Source organism: Malaya genurostris, chromosome 3 (assembly GCF_030247185.1).
Source record: "Malaya genurostris strain Urasoe2022 chromosome 3, Malgen_1.1, whole genome shotgun sequence".
Taxonomy (NCBI): Eukaryota; Metazoa; Arthropoda; class Insecta; order Diptera; family Culicidae; genus Malaya; species Malaya genurostris.
In genome coordinates, this window is record NC_080572.1 from 65,040,184 (window position 1) to 65,057,729 (window position 17,546).

Genomic DNA, 17,546 nt, shown 5'->3' on the forward strand with positions numbered 1-17,546 from the left:
TAGGTATATGTACCGCATTAAGAAGACGGGTGGGTAATGTCAGAGGCATGACTGGATGACGTGAATACGAATAATACCGATCTGCTCTTTCACACTTCGGAAATCGAAAAGAGAAATTGTATGAAACCATAAAATCATTCTTGTGAATCTAAACGTGTGCCAATCGATTAAGCATTTCGTGAGAAGCTGAAGTGTGTTCCACGTTAGAGTTTGTGTTTATTGTTTTCTAGAGCCGGTATTCAGAGACCTAAAGACTGTCCCAGAAAGTATGGACGCATTTTGATTTCGCTGTAAATAATTCAGTGTTAGGTATTCGAATTTTATTCGATATACTGATAATATTAGACTACAACAACAGAATATTATTCTCAACATTTGCTACTTAACCATTGTAGACTAGCACCTTCTTGCGAACGTTCCTCATTAAATTCCGTACAGACTTCTTGGCGACAAGTTTTGACACTTTTTTCCAATCTTTTTCGAACTGTTGAATGGTTTCGGCTGCTGAGACATGTTTCCTAAGATGTGCCTTCGTTAATTCCCAAAATTCCTCAATTGGTCGAAGTTGTGGGCAATTTGGTAATTTAATGTCTTTTGGGACGAAGGTGACATTTTTGGTAGTATACCATTCTACCGTTGATTTCGAGTAGTGGCAAGAAGCAAGATCTAGCCAGAAGACAACAGTATCCTTGTGGTTTCGAATCATGGGTAGAAGTCGTTTTTGTAAACATTCCTTGATATATATTTCGCTGTTCATTGAAGCAATGGTGATGAAGGCTTACCGCAGCTACAAATTGCTTGCCAGCCCATAGTTTTCTTACCAAATTTTTCGACTTCAATCGATGTCTCGGACTGGTTTAACACTTGCCCTTCTCGCACCGTATAATATTGTTTCACGTAGTTTTCGTCGTCCATGATTATGCAGTTCAAATTTTCAGCAAGAATTGTATTGTACAGCTTTCGAACCCTCGGCTTGAACGATGCTTCTTGTTTCGGACTACGTTTTGGTTGTTTCTGCTTCTTATAGGTTCGAAGATTCAAACGTTTTTTAGCACGAAGAACAGTTGACTTCGAAGTGCCCACTTTTTTGGCCACATCCCGAACTGAAACCTCCTTTTTTCGGCCCGTTTTCGGTTTATCCTCAAAGGTCCTCACCGAACTTTCTGATTGCATTTCGCACGGCTTTTTCACTTACGCCTTCCATTTTTGCTATCTTTCTCAGTGACAGTCCGCGTTCTGTGCACCATTTGTTCACAATTTTTCGACGTTGTTCTGCTGAAAGTCCACGCATTTCGAAGCAAACTAATGAAAACGAATAAACAACTGCACAAGTGGTTAGAGAAGAGTGCGTCCATACTTTCTGGGACAGTCTCTACATAAGCCAAATCGGTTCGTAAGGCGGCGAATTAATATGACGAACAAATTGGAATAGTTTGTGGCCAATTTTGGTTTGTGTTTTTTGGTATCATCATCATCGGTTTGAATTTTAAAAACTCATCTCACTGTAATTCTATGATCGGTAGTCGGAATTGGATAAAATTAATAAATTTTGCATGGGACCATAATTCTTTCAATTCCGTTTTTTTGTGTATAAAATTCGTTTTGGTCTTCTTTGAGAACACGATTAAGCTTCTCTATTCCCGATGCTTTCGCAACCGGAATTCCGAAAATCGGGGTAGCCGAAATCAGTTTAATTCACCTAAGGGATTAAAAAAACTTAATTCATTTGATTCGAAGCTTTTGAAAATCAGTGTAGCCATCTTTGAGAAATCGTTACCAATAAAAATTTGGTGTGCATTGATTTGACTTAGCCTATTTGATCAAATATTTCATGAACAAACAGTCATTCCGTCATCACTGCCCGGAACGTTAACAATAAAACAATCGTATGCGTATCCAATTCCACTGACAGTCGTGTGGTGGAAGGTTACGAACTCAGGATTCTCCCGCAGTGGGTAAGATTCCGAACGGCAGGTCAACCAGCAGGGGTTTCGTGCTCTGTTTCGACAGTTGGCTCCGTAGTTGTTTTACTTTCTTTGTTCCATTGCACTTTTCATGATATTTTTTTTATATTTTTGCTTGAACAACTCCGCAATCGTCACTGCGGTTGCTCTCCGGTTGCCGTACCCAAATTGTAATCGTACATCTTTCTTTGTTTTCCTGAAGAATGTAAAAAAAAACAGTATGATGGTGATCTTTCTCGATGAAAAGATTTCTTCTTTTGTTATGAGTTTGGTCTTCGCCTGCCACTGGTACCGAGAAAGAGATAACGAGACGCGGTGAAACAACGACGTTGAACTGAAATTGGGCAAATCACGTGGTTGGAATGTGTCAGGATAGCGATAAACCTGAGCAGATGTGTTTTTTCATCGTAAAGGTGTTTCATGTGGGATCTTGTATGTGTAAGTTGATAACTATGAAAGGTTTCTTTCATTGAGTTCCTAGCTTTCAAATATCTCCTTCAAACCCAATTTGTTTCGTTACCATAGCATCACGTGCCCAGGTCCGTTCGCTAGTGTAATATATCACTTCCCCTTGAAATGCGCCTCCACTTATTTACGACTTTGCATATCGTCTGGATCGCATGAATGCTAAACGAAAAGAAAATTAAAAAAACAAAAACCAAAATGCAACACAGAAAAGAAGAAAGTCTAAATTTAACTAACTACGGTTCACACTTCGGAAATTAAGCCGAAAAAGCCGACCTGGCAACGTGACTGTAGGTAAGAAGAAGGTAATGAAAACAAGCGTGAAAGGTGCTCTTTTTGCTTGGCATGTGGTAATTAGCATAATGTGAGTATTTTTATTTCTATTTACACTCCCCAAACAGTCCGATCAGTCGTTTCCCGTTCCTGGCAACCGGCGAATGTGGGAACGGTTTTTGTTTACGTTTTTTGTTTTCGATCAAAAACGGCTGGTAAGGTGAGCGTTGTGAGCTAACCGTCTCATCAGATGAGACTCTCTGTTTGTGGTAGTCAGTAATGATCAACTGTGGTACCCATTCTCGTCCACGTTTGAACAGAGCAAACTCTCTTCTTACTCTCTTTTTTTCTCTTTTTTTTCTCTCTCTCTCTCTCTCTCTGCATGTAGCGACGAGCACGGAACGGTTAAAATTGCCATTAAAATTGCCACAGCTGAAAAGCGGCTGAGTATTTGCAGAGTATTGAGAAGATTCAATGCTGCGAGCTGAGACTACGAAGTGATTGCACCTATACTGCAAGTTTATTAACAGTAACTTCATTCAGAAAACTGTTTTTAAAATGTGTAAGTGTGTTCGAAATATCGTAGACAACGCACCGAAGCATATTTTTCGTACATAGTATTAAATACGTTTCTCAAAAAAGTTTAAGTAGATTTGTTGATTACTGTGATCAGTAATTGGAGCGGTTCAAACAAAATTACCCAAGGAAATCGGATTCCTCCTACGTGAATTTTCGTCAGTTTTGAGTTAGCTTGTCGAATGAAACCGGCACATATCTTCAAATAACTATGGAAACGTGTCACTTGATCCAATTAGTTCAGATTCTTGATCGCTTGACGAAACAAGTTTACTCTTACTCTATTTTCAGAAATTGCAATAATAATTTTGGGTTTTTTTTATTCAATATTATAATATATTTTTAGGCACGCTGCTTAAGCTCTAAGATGCCAAGGGTATTTTATAATCTTAATTAATAATTAACTTAAAACTAGAATAAGTATCATTAGATTATGTCGTCTCGGATTTTCGAGAATCCAGTTTTCAGCTGGCGATCGGCAGTGGTCGGTGAATTGAATATTGCATGAGTCTTCCAGATGGCGTTGGTAAATATCTATGGCCGCTTCCTTCGGTTCGTGTGGGTCCGCGAGAAACACCCCCAGGCTACGAAGGCCCGGCGGGTGGCCCGCATGCTGGACATCGACTAGAGCGGTCTTCCGTGGGCGGTGATGGTGATGTTACGGAAGAGAATGAAAAAAAGTAAATATTGTGGAAAGCGAGGTAAAAAGGGGGTATGGAAGCAAAATGTTTGAAAACGTCAGAGATCTAATTAGTTACCATCGAGATGACGAAGAGACGAAGAAAGGGAGAACGAAAAAGTTAATGACAAAAAAAAGATCTTGTTAGTTTCAATGCAGATGGTGGACAAGGACGGGGATCGAGAGAATCGAGCGGATGTTAGTATCGAACCTGTAGGTGGAGATTATACTTTCTGAGACACTTTCATAACACATTACACTTGGATACTAATGTGCTTGAGGAAATGATATATGAGAAGCATATATAGACTATCCCGACTCGCCAACACATCCCGAACCGGAATCTCAGGCGGTCTACCTCGGGCCCTAAGGGATTCCAGTAGCTTCGACCTGGCGTCACGATACTCTACGCACGACCACACGACATGCTCGATGTTCTGATAACCGTCGTCACAGGTGCAGAGACCGCTCTCCGCGAGCCCAACACGCCGTTGAAAGTGTAGTGATTTGACATGAGCCGCGACATAACACGAATGAAATCGCGACTCACGTTCATCCCCCTGAACCAAGGTTTCGTCGATACCCTAGAGATAATTGAATGTAGCCATCGTCCCAGTTCGCCATTGCTCCATGAAGTTTGCCAACTTTCGAGAGATACTGAAAAATTCATTGAAGAAGATTGGTCTTTCATAAATGTCACCTTCTAATGCGCCCACCTTAGCCAATGAGTCTGCCTTTTCTTCGCCCGGAATGGAACAATGCGAAGGGACCCAGACTAACGATATTGAATAAGACCGTTCAGATAAAGTTCGCAAGTGTTCCCGTATTTTCTCCAGGAAATATGGGGGATGCTTTCCTGGCTTCATTGCCCGGAGAGCTTCTATTGAGCTTAGACTGTCCGTGACAATGAAGCAATGGTCTTTGGGCAAGGTATCAATGATCTCGAGGGTGTACTGAATAGCAGCTAATTCTGCGACGTAAACTGAAGCCGGATACTGAATCGTATTGTCGACAAATCACCATGCGCGAAATACATGTATTTCTCGGACAACAGATTATACAAAAAGTTATTCAAAATTGGTGAAAGACCATGCTGATGCAACTTCTCAGATAGGATGTTTATGGAAACTGAGTCAAAAGCCCCCTTGATGTCTAGGAAAACTGACACCATTTGTTCTTTACGAGCAATTGCCATTTGAATTTCTGTTGAGAGCAACGCAAGACAATCGTTCGTTCCTTTGCCCCTGCGGAAGCCAAATTGTGTATCTGAAAGTAAGCCTTTAGTCTCGACCCAATTGTCTAGACGAAACAAAATCATTTTTTCGAACAATTTCCGGATACAGGAAAGCATAACAATCGGCCGATACGAATTGTGATCGGAGGCTGGTTTCCCTGGTTTTTGAATGGCAATAACTCTTACTTGTTTCCAGTCATGTGGGGCAATATTTTTCTCAAGAAGCTTATAAAATAAATTCAATAAACGTCTTTTGGCAGAGTCAGGCAATTTTTTCAACAAGTTGAATTTGATTTTGTCTAACCCCGGAGCTTTATTGTAACACGAGAAGAGCGCAAGTGAGTGACACGTGCCTTGCGGACCCACGGTCTTTTTTATTGCAGGCATCATAACTCAAAGGGATATCAAACATATTCTGTTTTGCCCTTTTTCTCCTTCAAACAATATTTATATAATTCAATCCTTTAACATTATTTATTATACTACAGTACTGGTTATAACATCTTATAAATATTTTATTTATTTCTCTTTTCAGGTAAGTGATGAATAAATTATGCTATTTTAAATGTAGTAAGTATGAAAATTAAAGAACAATAATCTTAATTTTAGGTAATTCTACAGTAATTCTTGCTTAGAAATAATAGCTTTAAAAATATTTGCTGAAGTTTTTATAAAATTTCTGAGCAAATTCGCGTTTTTATCGTTTTTTCCCCACTGTGCAATGGACGGAAGCGTTAAAAACGAACCAATGCTCCCTCTTTATCCGAAAGATACCAATGAAAATGCCTCTCCACCAAGGAAGAAAATGACAATGAGATCCAGCATCAGAACAAATATTTTTTTTTAAATAACTACTTATTGGAATACGAGTTAAAATTAAATTATTAAGATTTAAACCAATTTTAAGTTATTACCATGAAATCATCATTTGCTTCCGCAATTCTGTGATTTTTGTGTAGGGAAAAATGTAAACCTACTTATATTATGTAATGGGGAAAAGGAACTTATATACTAACTTACTAACTAATACAGAGAGCGAATCGATTCAATTGGAGATTGTATCGATTTTGGTTGGAATTTGTTTATAATATTATTTGACATTACATCTAATGGTTCTATATTTGCAACACATTTGTATTAAACCAGGGAGGACGCTTCAAAATCATTTTCAGAATTTTAATCTGAATTCTTTGAAGCGTTTTCTTCCTGGTGGAACAACAACTTGACCAAATTGGTACTGCATAAAGCATGGCTGGTCTGAAAATTTGTTTATAAATTAACAATTTGTTTTATAGACAGAGCTTTGAATTTCTGTTTATAAGAAGATATAAACATTTAATATATTTATTACACTTTGCCTGGATTCCTTCAATGTGATCCTTGAAAGTGAGTTTTTGTCATACGTTAAACCTAAGTATTTTGCTTGATCAGACCATGTCAATTCCAAGCCATTCAATTTGAGAATGTGTTTATTTTTTGGTTTAAGAAAAGAAGCTCTTGGCTTATGAGGAAAGATAATTAACTGCAGATCACTCTTAGATTTCTACCAGATTGGTGTCGTCACAGAATAGCGATTTCTGACAACCAACGGGTAGATTTAGAAGATCAAAAGTAGAAATATTACACAAGATAGGAGCTACGCTGGAACCCTGCGGCTAACCTGAAGAGTACGATCAGTTAAATAATTTTGAATCATTTTGATCAAATAAATAGGAAACTGGAAATCAGACATTTTTGATATTAAACTTTTGTGTCAAACACTGTCGAATGCTTTTTCTGTGTCTAGAAGAGCAACTCCAGTGGATAACCCAGAAGATTCATTTGTTTTTATCATGTTCGTAACTCTTACAAGTTGATGAGTTGAATGTTCATGACGAAATCCAAACTGCTCTGGTAAAAAAATGAATTCACATTTGTATGAGACATCATTCTCAACATGATATTTTTTTCAAAAAGTTTACTGATAGAAGAAAGTAAACTAATTGATCGATAACTTGATGTTTCTGCTGGCTTTTTATCAGGTTTGAGGATAGGAATTACTTTAGCGTTTTTCCATTTTAGCGTGAAAAACACTTGTTGAAATTTTTAACCAAAAGTCTTAAGGCAACATCGGGTAGATTTTTAATAAGAATATTAAAGATTCCATCATTACCAGGAGCCTTCATGTTTTTAAGTTTCCTAATAATTGACTTAATTTCATCAAAATTCTTCTCAGTAATGAGTTGAAGTATGATCATATTTCAGTGGGACTTCATTTTCAATAAGACCTACTCTTCAACCGAATGAACAGTTGAAGATTGTCATCGATGATAGGAGAATTTAATTTAGTTTGAGCTTTGGGCACTGAAAGATTTCTAGCTTCGATAATGTAATGATTCAAATGATCTATTGCTGTGTCGATGTCTGCAGAATTTTCTAAAATAATTTAATGATCCACATGATTTTCAATGTGAGATCTGTATCCAAACCAATTGGCTCTATGATAGTTGCATATACAACTAATTGGATTAATTATAGCTTCGTTGGAAAGTCTGAATGTTACAGGAAGATGATATGAGTCAAAGTCAGCATGAGTAATCAGTTCACTACAAATGTGACTTTGATCTGTTAGAGCAAGATCAATTGTAGAGGAGGTTTTCACAGAAGAGAAACAAGTCGGATTACTGGGATAAAGAACTGTAATGTAACCAGCAGAGAGTTGATTATGAAGTATTTTACCATTACTATTATTTTGCCTACAAGTCCACTGGACATGCTTTGCATTTAAGTCCCCTATTACGAAAAATTTCGGTCGATATTGTAGTATTATGTATAGTTCCGATGTAAAGTATATGATATTTAATATCAACCTTATGAAGTTAAGATTAGCGTGTAGGATGTACTGTTATGTTACCTGTTTGCAATCAGCGTGCATGAAAAACTACTCTTCCTAGCAACACTGTACCCAGGAAGTGGTGCCTACGTGGAAGTCAGAGGCATTCATTGTACAGTTAACCTCGATAGCGTACACACGTAAAAAATAAAGTCCGTGCGAAAACCACGTGCCCGTATTTCACTTCACTGCTACAATATCTTGTGAGTTTTTGCAAATCGCCCTTAAAGAAATTTAATTGTTCACCGGTGCATTGGAATGGCAAATATGCTCCAGCGATGAAATAAATTCCATGAATGGTTTCTCAAGCTTTCAGTAACTTTAGTATTGAAAGAAGGTAAAATTCGATGTTTAATTTGCCGTTGGACAAAAATGGCAACTCCACCACCCATTCCAGTAAACCTGTCAAATCGATGAACCACATAATGTGGATTACTTTTCAATTTGACATTTGGTTTAAGAAAAGTTTCTGTCACAATGGCAATATGGATTTTGTGAACTTAGAGAAAATTATAAAATTCATCCTCACTCGATTTTAAAGATCGTGCATTCCAATTTAAAATATTCAAATGATTATTTAACATCACTGTTAAATTTTAAATTCATTATAATATTATTTGCAAATTGCCATCCAACTTGAAATGCTTCAAAAAGTGATGAAGTCGAATTCATTCGGATGATCATTTGAAAAAGTTGATCTTGTAGGTAGATCATTTTATTTTCCGTTATATCGCTTAAATCGATTTCGTTTAAAAAAAAACGAATGGCATTGAAGGAATATTGGTAGGTAGTTGTAACTGTCTTTAGAAGAATCGCTAGTGTAACTGTCATTAGAAGAAGATGACGTGGCCGATCTACCTATTAATAAATTGTTTTCGTTAGAAGACGAACTGGAAGGTGTTCTTGTTTTTTGTTTGTTTACATTAAAAGAATTAGGTGGTAGTTGTCTACCTATTACAAGAGCGTAACTGTCATTAGAAGAAGATGATGACGTGGTCGATATACCTGTCAATAATTTGTTTTCGTTAGAAGACGAATTGAAGGGTGAACCAGTTTTTTTGTTTTACATTCGAAGAAATAAATGCCTTAGAAGAATTAGGCGTGGCATTTGTACCGTTTTTTGATTTTCAGGTATGTTCTGTAAATTTAAGGTCGTTGATTTGACTTGTTGACTAAGCGAACGAGCGTTTAAAATAATTTTTTTTCTCTGACACGACATTTCGAATAATTGGATTTATGATTTCCATCACAATTAGAACATGACAGTTTATCAGTGGTTTCATTCATTGGATTTAACACAATTCAAACACCGTTTATCCATAAGACAGTTTTTGGTAGCATGACCGAAGCCTTGACAACGACGACAATGCGTTAAGTTTGCAATACCATTATGTCGTCTATAATGCAAAACATGTAATTTTTATTTGTTAACGACCACGTTAAGGTGAAATGTAGCGTCATAAAAAGCGCACAAAATTTTATCCGCTTCAGTTGAACGAACCGTCGCACAAAGCATACCAAGAAAAACGGACACATAGAAACAAGACCTTTTTTCAATGATTGAGCGCAGTGGGCTTACCTCTCGTTATATTGGCTTGTAAAAAAGACTGGACGTAACGGATTTTTGAATACTTCACACTTTGAATATATGCTAATTCAATCGTTATTGTTAGTGATTACTCTTACACTAGAGCTATAAATTATGAGTAATTATGATTGACTAACATGAGGTTATATGTATATGTATCGACCAACTTGCTAACCATGAATATGCCTGTTGTTTTTCAATGTTTATCACATTGTTTGTATCACGATAATACTTGGTTTGTATTTCATTCAGAACTCAACATAATTGGACATTATTAGCATTATAAATGACAGTTACTTAGAAAATAAACAATTTCTCACAATACCCATTTTATTGTATTCAACTCGTTTTTATTTCAACACAAAACCCAATGCTGCATAAATTCACGTCATAATTTTATATGTAATTTTTGCTCACGATATAATGCCACCGTGCCCACCGTGCATTTCTCACACCACCTCAATACGAAACAGCAGCGCCCAGGCAATAAAAAAAATGCGGAAAAGTTTATGTAAACTTCGGATGTTTTAGCTAAAATTTTATAATTTTGAGTTGCATTTTCAGATTCTTTGTGAAATTCTGCTACAAACACTACTTTTCAGTTCTAAAATCATCTTCGTGGAACGGAACAGTTACCGTTTATACATTTCAAAAACCAATTACGGCTCGGCAAAGTAAAATTTCAAAATTCTAAGAATACTTAGTTATGATAAATATGATTTCGAAAACTTAAGTGTTTTTGGTTTTTCGAAAATCGGTCTAGTTTTGGAATAATTGATCAAAAACGCGATTTTCGCATTCCGCTACATTTCACCTTAAGCCAAGGAGCAGTTGCGCAATAAAAAAACGCTTTTGGAAAAAAAGGGAACTTTTGGTTGATTTTTGTTTGGAATTTTCTTTTCATATGACCTTTGAAAGTGAGATTTTTATCACAGGTAAAATCTAAACCGGTAAATATATGGTAAAAGAGTGATGAGCATGTTTCGAAAATTATTATCGTTAAACCGTTTCATTTATTCAGCTTTAATTCTTGAGGTCGTTAGAATCTACAATTAAATTTTTAACTGACATACATGAATTCTTCTTGTTGGAGAAAATTTTTCAAAAACTTTATGGTATAAAAAATTTGGGAAAGGGACTGAAATAGAATCAAATTTTATAAATGAATCATGTTGCCAATTTTTTCATCAATTCAATCATCATTCATTTGAAACAAACAAGATGCAGTTTAAATCGAGCTGCTTTGAATCTACGATATCTTGGTTGGAGCCAACAGGTTGCGTTTTTAATTGAGATATCGGTTAAAAATTGGATTCCGAATAATAAAGCATATTCGATGGCGTGACAACACAAGTTCATGAAGGCAAATCCAGCGCCAACGGGAGAGAAGACAGACCGTAGGTGTTCGTGTTTTGTTTTCGTTTGTTCAACGCTGAAAATGACTATACTCACGTTTGCTTGTACGTATTCTCAGCTGCGCATCAGTATGTGCTGCATAATCCAAGCACGAGCAGTGGGATGCTGTGCTATAAAACATAGGAAAAGAGCATGTATTCCATGCTTTCATTCCTCTCAAATTCGTTGATGTTTTTCTCTCTCTCTCTCTGCCATCAATCTCTTGTTCTTACTTCGTAGCCTACACATTTCATTCTCCCTGTACAGACGAGTATTTTTCTCCTTAATGAATGAATGAAAAACTACGTCGTATTTGTTGTTTTTGCTCTCCCATGGCGATCCCGAGTTGATGCTGAGGGTGGTTGATTAGTGACTTTGTTTTTGCTTTTTTTTTACTTCTTTCTTTGCCCAACATTTGCGAGCATGATTTTCTGTTACAATGCTCGCGCTTTGTGCAAGAAGAGAGCGACTCTTTCCATTTGTGCCATCATCCCGGAGTCGGTTTTCGGCTGTACGTGTGAGCTTGCTACAAGAAGGCATGTAGTAGCTACGTATGTACGTACGGTAAATACGTACGGTGTTTGTGGGCCCGGCAGTTTGAAACAAAAATCAAAATCAAATATGGCGATGCCGAGTGCAGTCGGGTTCGGTTCCGTGTAGGATTTTCCAAAGTGCCAACGACGATTCGCACGGTTAGTTGTGGAGTAAATTTTCGGAAAGCCGTTTTTCAATCAGAGCATTGAAAGGGCTCATTGTTTGACAATCAGTTAATGGATCTGTGCGAGTGAATTTGAATTGGTTTTGGATTTGTAACCTTCAACTGGTGAAAGCCATCAATCAGCAGGGGTCGGAGGGACCACTTTGGAATCAATCTCAAGGTGCTTGAGTTATTGTTATTATTGTTATTGATACTGTTGCTGCCTATGATTTATATGAGAATATTTTTCCCGTTCGTGTTTTGTTGCACTTAGTGGAATGTGCTCTCACTGACGGCCGGAGAAAATCTCCCTGCTCTTCTGGTTGCGGGCGTGACTGTGGAAAAACGCATCAGACAATAGGGAAGTGAAAATTTTCTTCCAGTGATCCAGGAAGTGCTATTGCTAGTGGAGTGCGATATTTCGAAGGAACCAATGTGTGCAGATTCATCTCAATTGTGTAATTCACTGAATCATTTCCCATTCAAACCAGACGGAATAAAACGACGGATTATAATGTAAGTTTTCAAAGCCATAAAAGGAAACAAAATCACATTAGAATTTAAAATCTTGCCAGTGGGGACAGAGCAACAAGAAAAAAAAATCATTCTATCTTGAAACCTGTTCCTGGCAAGAATCAAAGCAATATTGTTAAAAACCTGATCAGGTCTCTTTTTTCTGCGTGCACATTTTTGTCGTTTCCTTTTTTTTGCTGTGATCTTCAAAGCAGGACCAAAGCAGCGTTGAAACGACCCCACGGCGATGAATCTCCCGAAAAAAAAAGCGAAACTTGATCTTTCAATTTTAGTACTTGTTTGTGTTTTTCCTGTCCGTTCTTTTGTGTTCTACTCTGAAATAAGTCATTCGACGGCAAATGCCCGCAGCTAAAAAGTGTTGGCAAAACCGCAGAACTCATTCTCTGTGGAAGACACATCCGTTTTCGCTCGCTGTCATGGTTCCCCTGTCGGTGATCTCTAAGCCGGCGTGATGAACGGCTTTGACCCCGGTGCTATCGGTCCTGTGACGGTGACCCCAAAGAGGAGGCCGTGTAGGGAATCGACCGGAGAAGCGCAAATCGTGGTGAAATACTTGATGTCTTTAATTCTTTATCTCCTTTCATGTGAGGATATTATAAGGCTTGGTGGTGAGACGGCTGATGCTGCCACCTTGGAAGCAGCAGCAGAGTGCCAGTTTTCTTTGCTCCAACTGTAGAGTCTCAAGCGTACGTACGCCACTCGATGGTTGGACCGGAATCGGTGTGGAAAAGATAAGCCGCTCATGGGAACATGGCAACAAATGCAGTTGCTCTTTTTACTACAATTGTCGAAAAACCTGTCTTAAGGTTTCAGGTGACATATGAGGTACGCTTCGAATTGGCGAAGCAAAAAAAAAACGAAAAGATGAGCTTTAGTAAAGTTTATGCATAGTCTTTGACAATCAGCACGAACTGAATATTCTTGTTCTAGTGGATAATCGAATTTTACTGTGTACCAACTGTAATTTATGCCATGGCTGATAGGCTGGTATATATTTATCTCTCTCGTAATTTTCTTGACTTGCCCTATACTCGATCAGTTACACTAACTGTATTACGTTTTTTTGCACCAGTTACCTGTCAAGCAAAAGTGTGCTTCTGTGGTGCAGTCGATAAACGGACGTACTTCGTAACCTAATGGTTTCCCGATCAAATGCCATTTGTTACAACTGAAACGTGCCTGGTTGGGAAACTGAAACAGATTTTGCAGGTTTCCTTTTGAACCGTGCACAACTTCAGGAAAATCGAGACGAAGATCAAGTTTCCTTGCAAATTTCCGAAAAGAAAACCTACATGAACTGTCATCGCCATCTAGCAGTTCAATTTAAACCGCTAATCAGACGCAAAGTTTACACTACTTAAGTAACATTCTAAAGAGATATCATTTCTGACATCTCAGTCGTAAACGAGTTACGACCGACTACTGCTCGTTGAAGAATGTGACTATTTAGGGTTTTCTGGTTTGAACAAAACGCAAATGCTAGGCAAAGATATGCGAAGATGAGTGCTTAGATACTGATTAGTCAAAGGCGAAACGTTAAGAATTTGAAATGAAATATGTAACCAAAGAACAATGTTCGCAATATTCATGGGATAACGAGAACAACAGATTGAAAATAGACTGACGAATGAGAAATCAGAAAAGAAAGTTACCGCAGGGACGGAATTCGAATCCGTAACTTTTTCTATTCGAGAAAATTCCTTAGCTAAGTCATCAAAGACACACACACACACACACACACACAGCCTAATTTAATAGAAGAATCGAGCATGTTCAGCTGTACTCAAGTGCCTCGCAGATCTTTGCGTCATGTTTTCCACAATAAGTAGTGTATCGAAAAGTAGTTAGCAACATTGATTATTGAATAAAAAAGCGAAAAAAAAATATTTTGGCATCAGTTTTCGATATATTGTAGAAAAATTACATTTTTATGCATTTCACTATCACTTAACTTATCCAATAGTTTATTGAAGAAAATCCTAGTTTCTGTGAAACGCTCGAACTTTGGACTTGACATTCTTCATTAAATTCTGCACAGTTACTTTTGTGACTTTCCTGGTGGCAGCTGTCCAGTTTTTTTTTGAACTCCTGCATGTTTTGGGACACTGTACCTTCCTTCCTTCCGAGAGTGCCGCTTGACAATTGCCCAATACCTTTCAATTGGCCGAAAATCCGGGCAGTTCGGTGGGTTGATGTCCTTTCCCACGAATTGTACATTATTTTTTGGACAACCACTGTAGAACGGAGTTGGCGTAGTGGGCTGAAGCCAAATCCGGCCAGAAGAGAGGAGGAGCCTTATGTTTTCTGTACAGTGGCAGCATTCTCTTTTTAAAGCATTCTTCCTCGTACACCTTGACGTTAATTGTGCCCTTCGTGAAGAAAATCGACGACCACAAACCACAGGTACAAATCGCTTGCCAGACCAACACTTTCTGCCCAAACTTTTCCATCGCCACCGTGGTGTCAGTGTCGTCCAGGTCCTGGTACACCGATTTCGTATAATATTGCGGTCCGGGCAGCGCTCGAGAGTCTTCCTTGGCGTAGGTTTCGTCGTCGATTAGGATGCATCCGTCTTGTTTTGGCCTGAACTTGCCGTACCAGGGACTTTTTCGGCACCTTCTGTTTCTTGTACGTTTTCAGGGAGTTCCGAACTTTGACCCGTTGAATCATCCCGATGCTGGTGTTGAACTGCTTGGCCAAATCCCGCGTCGACGCCGATGAGTTTTTCCTGATGTACTGAACCACTTTTAAGTCCCGGCCGGGCTGGCTGGGACCCGTTTTCCTACCGGTTCGGGGCAAATCCTTCATGGAAATGGTCTTACCGAACTTCTCGATAATATTTTTGACACTGGTGTGGTGCACTTTCACCTGTTTTGCAATTTCGTTGTACGTGACACCACTTTCTGAGCACCAAGTGTGCAGAATTTTCTTTCGCGTTTCCGGATCAATTCGACTCATCATTGAAACGATAAACCGTACCAAAACCAATCGATTGCGCAGCTGTTATCGACATGTAAACAAACATGTCACCGTAAAACACGCTGCAAAAAATTAAGCCATTTCAGAGTAATAACTGTTTGAATGTTGCTAACTACTTATCGATACACTCCTTAGTACCGATTTTATTGAAAGCTGAGATAGAATTTTTTCGTCCAGTCAGAAGTCGTAATTACTTATTGTGTTGCAACGGCACGGAAAGTGAGCGCTGCAAGGATTTTTTTACAGCGGTTTGTTAACCTAGGTTCCCACTTTATGCGGTAGAAAATTTCACGGTGTTTCATGCAGTGAGTCAGTGAATAATTTCCGAGTGAAAACCGATAGGAGTGAAAAAATTGTGCACACCAACTTGGATAATTCAATGTGGTCCGCAATAAACATCGCAAAAACGTTGAAAATCGCCAAATCAACCGTGTATGATGTGCTCAAACGTTTCAGGGAGTGAAAGATCGTGGATCGAGTGCCGCAAGGTAAGCGTCGCAGTGGGACATGGGATCGCAAGCTGACCCAGAAATAGGGGTTGAGAACCGTCAGAGCAAATCTTGGACTATCAGGTAACGATTGTCAAAATGGATTTCGGACAGCTTTCTGGTCGAAAATTCTGCGGAGTTTAAGTTTGTGTATTTTTCAAGACAAATTTGCCAAAAAAAACTAATGATTTGGCAAGGGATATGCAGCTGCGGAGCAAAGGAGCAACGTGTTCGTGACGAATAAGACAATGGACTCGAAGCTGTACAAGGAGGAATGCCTAAAAAACCGCCCATCAGAGGCGTCTCTCGTGTACCTCGTGCACTGCACAACCTGTCAAATTGAAGGAATGAACATCCCGGCACTTCGCATTCAATAATTTTTTAGATTCTCTATTTATTCGATGAAAGCATATCAGATGGTACTGAATATGAAAAAATGAGCAATTTTGTCCACAACACAACATGTACAAATTTTCCCTAAGCTGCTTGCGATGCCACCTTCAGGAGAGGTTTCAGTGGCTTATGCTTATGGCAGTTGAAAACAAATTGCTGTCTCTGTTACAACGTCGAAGCGGTTTTATTGATGAAGTTATCCATTGGGGAATCTTTAGTTTTCACTTACAACGAACTGTTATATTTGATATCATACCACCTTAATCAGTGCACAACCCGTAAAGGCTATAGCAGGATAAGCATGTGAAATCTGCCCCCAAAGGGAATTCATATTGTTATACATTCGAAAGGTCATAGACTGGAAACAATTTTCTCAAAGTTTCAACGCTTTAACTGCCATATTGACGGAGCTAGGGTGGTTCTATTGATTTTTATTTTATTTGATTTTTGAAAAAACCGCTTATCCGAAACATTAAAAAAAGAGGTATGTTTAAGACATGATGGGGAAGGTTCACAATTTTTTTCAAAATTTTTGAAGATGTATTTCGTCTATTAAAAATACTTGAAAATTTTGAAACATATTTTTTCACTATTCAAATTTTCGCACCTCCCCAGATTTTTTAGTGATGAATAAAGAATATTTGGACATGTCAAAGTGGCATGTTTTCATATTTAAAAAAATGTGAACGACCAAAATATTTGATTTTTTCTGGAAAATAAATAACAGTCGACCATTCGTTCCCATCAAGTTCTGTTAGAAGGAAACGCATGGTGCTTCATCTTAGCAGATTCTAGTAGTAGTCGACCATGCGTCCCCATCAAGTTCTGTTAGAAGGAAACGGTGCTTTGTTCTAGTAGTTTATGCAATTCAAGCGCAGGGCTTAGGAATCAAAGTAACGAAAAGGAGGAAATGAGTTTCAACCTTTGTATAATACATACACGATCATACTTCGGGTACAACCTAGAAAGCTACAACTACAAAGCAATAACTTACTGGTATGTGGTTCATATATGAATGGTAGTAATATATGAACGTCGCGAGTATCACACATATGAAATTCGGTTACGGCAGTCAAGAACTAGAGCGGGTGTCAGTATTTACGTGTTGTTGAAGGATGCAATGAAAGAATAATGAAAGAAAGAATGATAACTTCGTTACTGTGTCAAAAGTTATCAAAAAGATATGTTATCGAGGGAGTTAAGGGGTTGAAACTTTGAGAAAATTGTTTCCAGTCTATGACCTTTCGAATGTGCTATAACAATATGAATTCCCTTTGGGGGCAAATTTCACATGTTTATCCTGCTATAGTCTCTTGTCATGAGGCGCCACTGAAGCCCATAAAGGGTTTTGGCCTGATTTGGCGAGTTACCACTACAGCCTGGACGGCATCCAGTGGTACCGCAATAAT

General features: G+C 38.3%; 1 protein-coding gene across 4 annotated transcripts in view; it reads left to right on the forward strand.

Moving 5' to 3' along the window:
• The window catches only part of LOC131436594 (SLIT-ROBO Rho GTPase-activating protein 1-like), a 315,841-nt gene that overhangs the window by 103,102 nt on the left and 195,193 nt on the right, over window positions 1–17,546 (forward strand). The window contains exon 1 of one of the 4 annotated variants that reach the window (XM_058605409.1): window positions 11,583–12,259. The exons of the other annotated variants lie outside the window; for them this stretch is intronic. The gene's annotated coding sequence lies outside the window, so the exon portion shown is untranslated. Of the gene's footprint in view, window positions 1–11,582; window positions 12,260–17,546 lie in introns of those variants that run through there. 4 annotated transcript variants of the gene reach the window in all.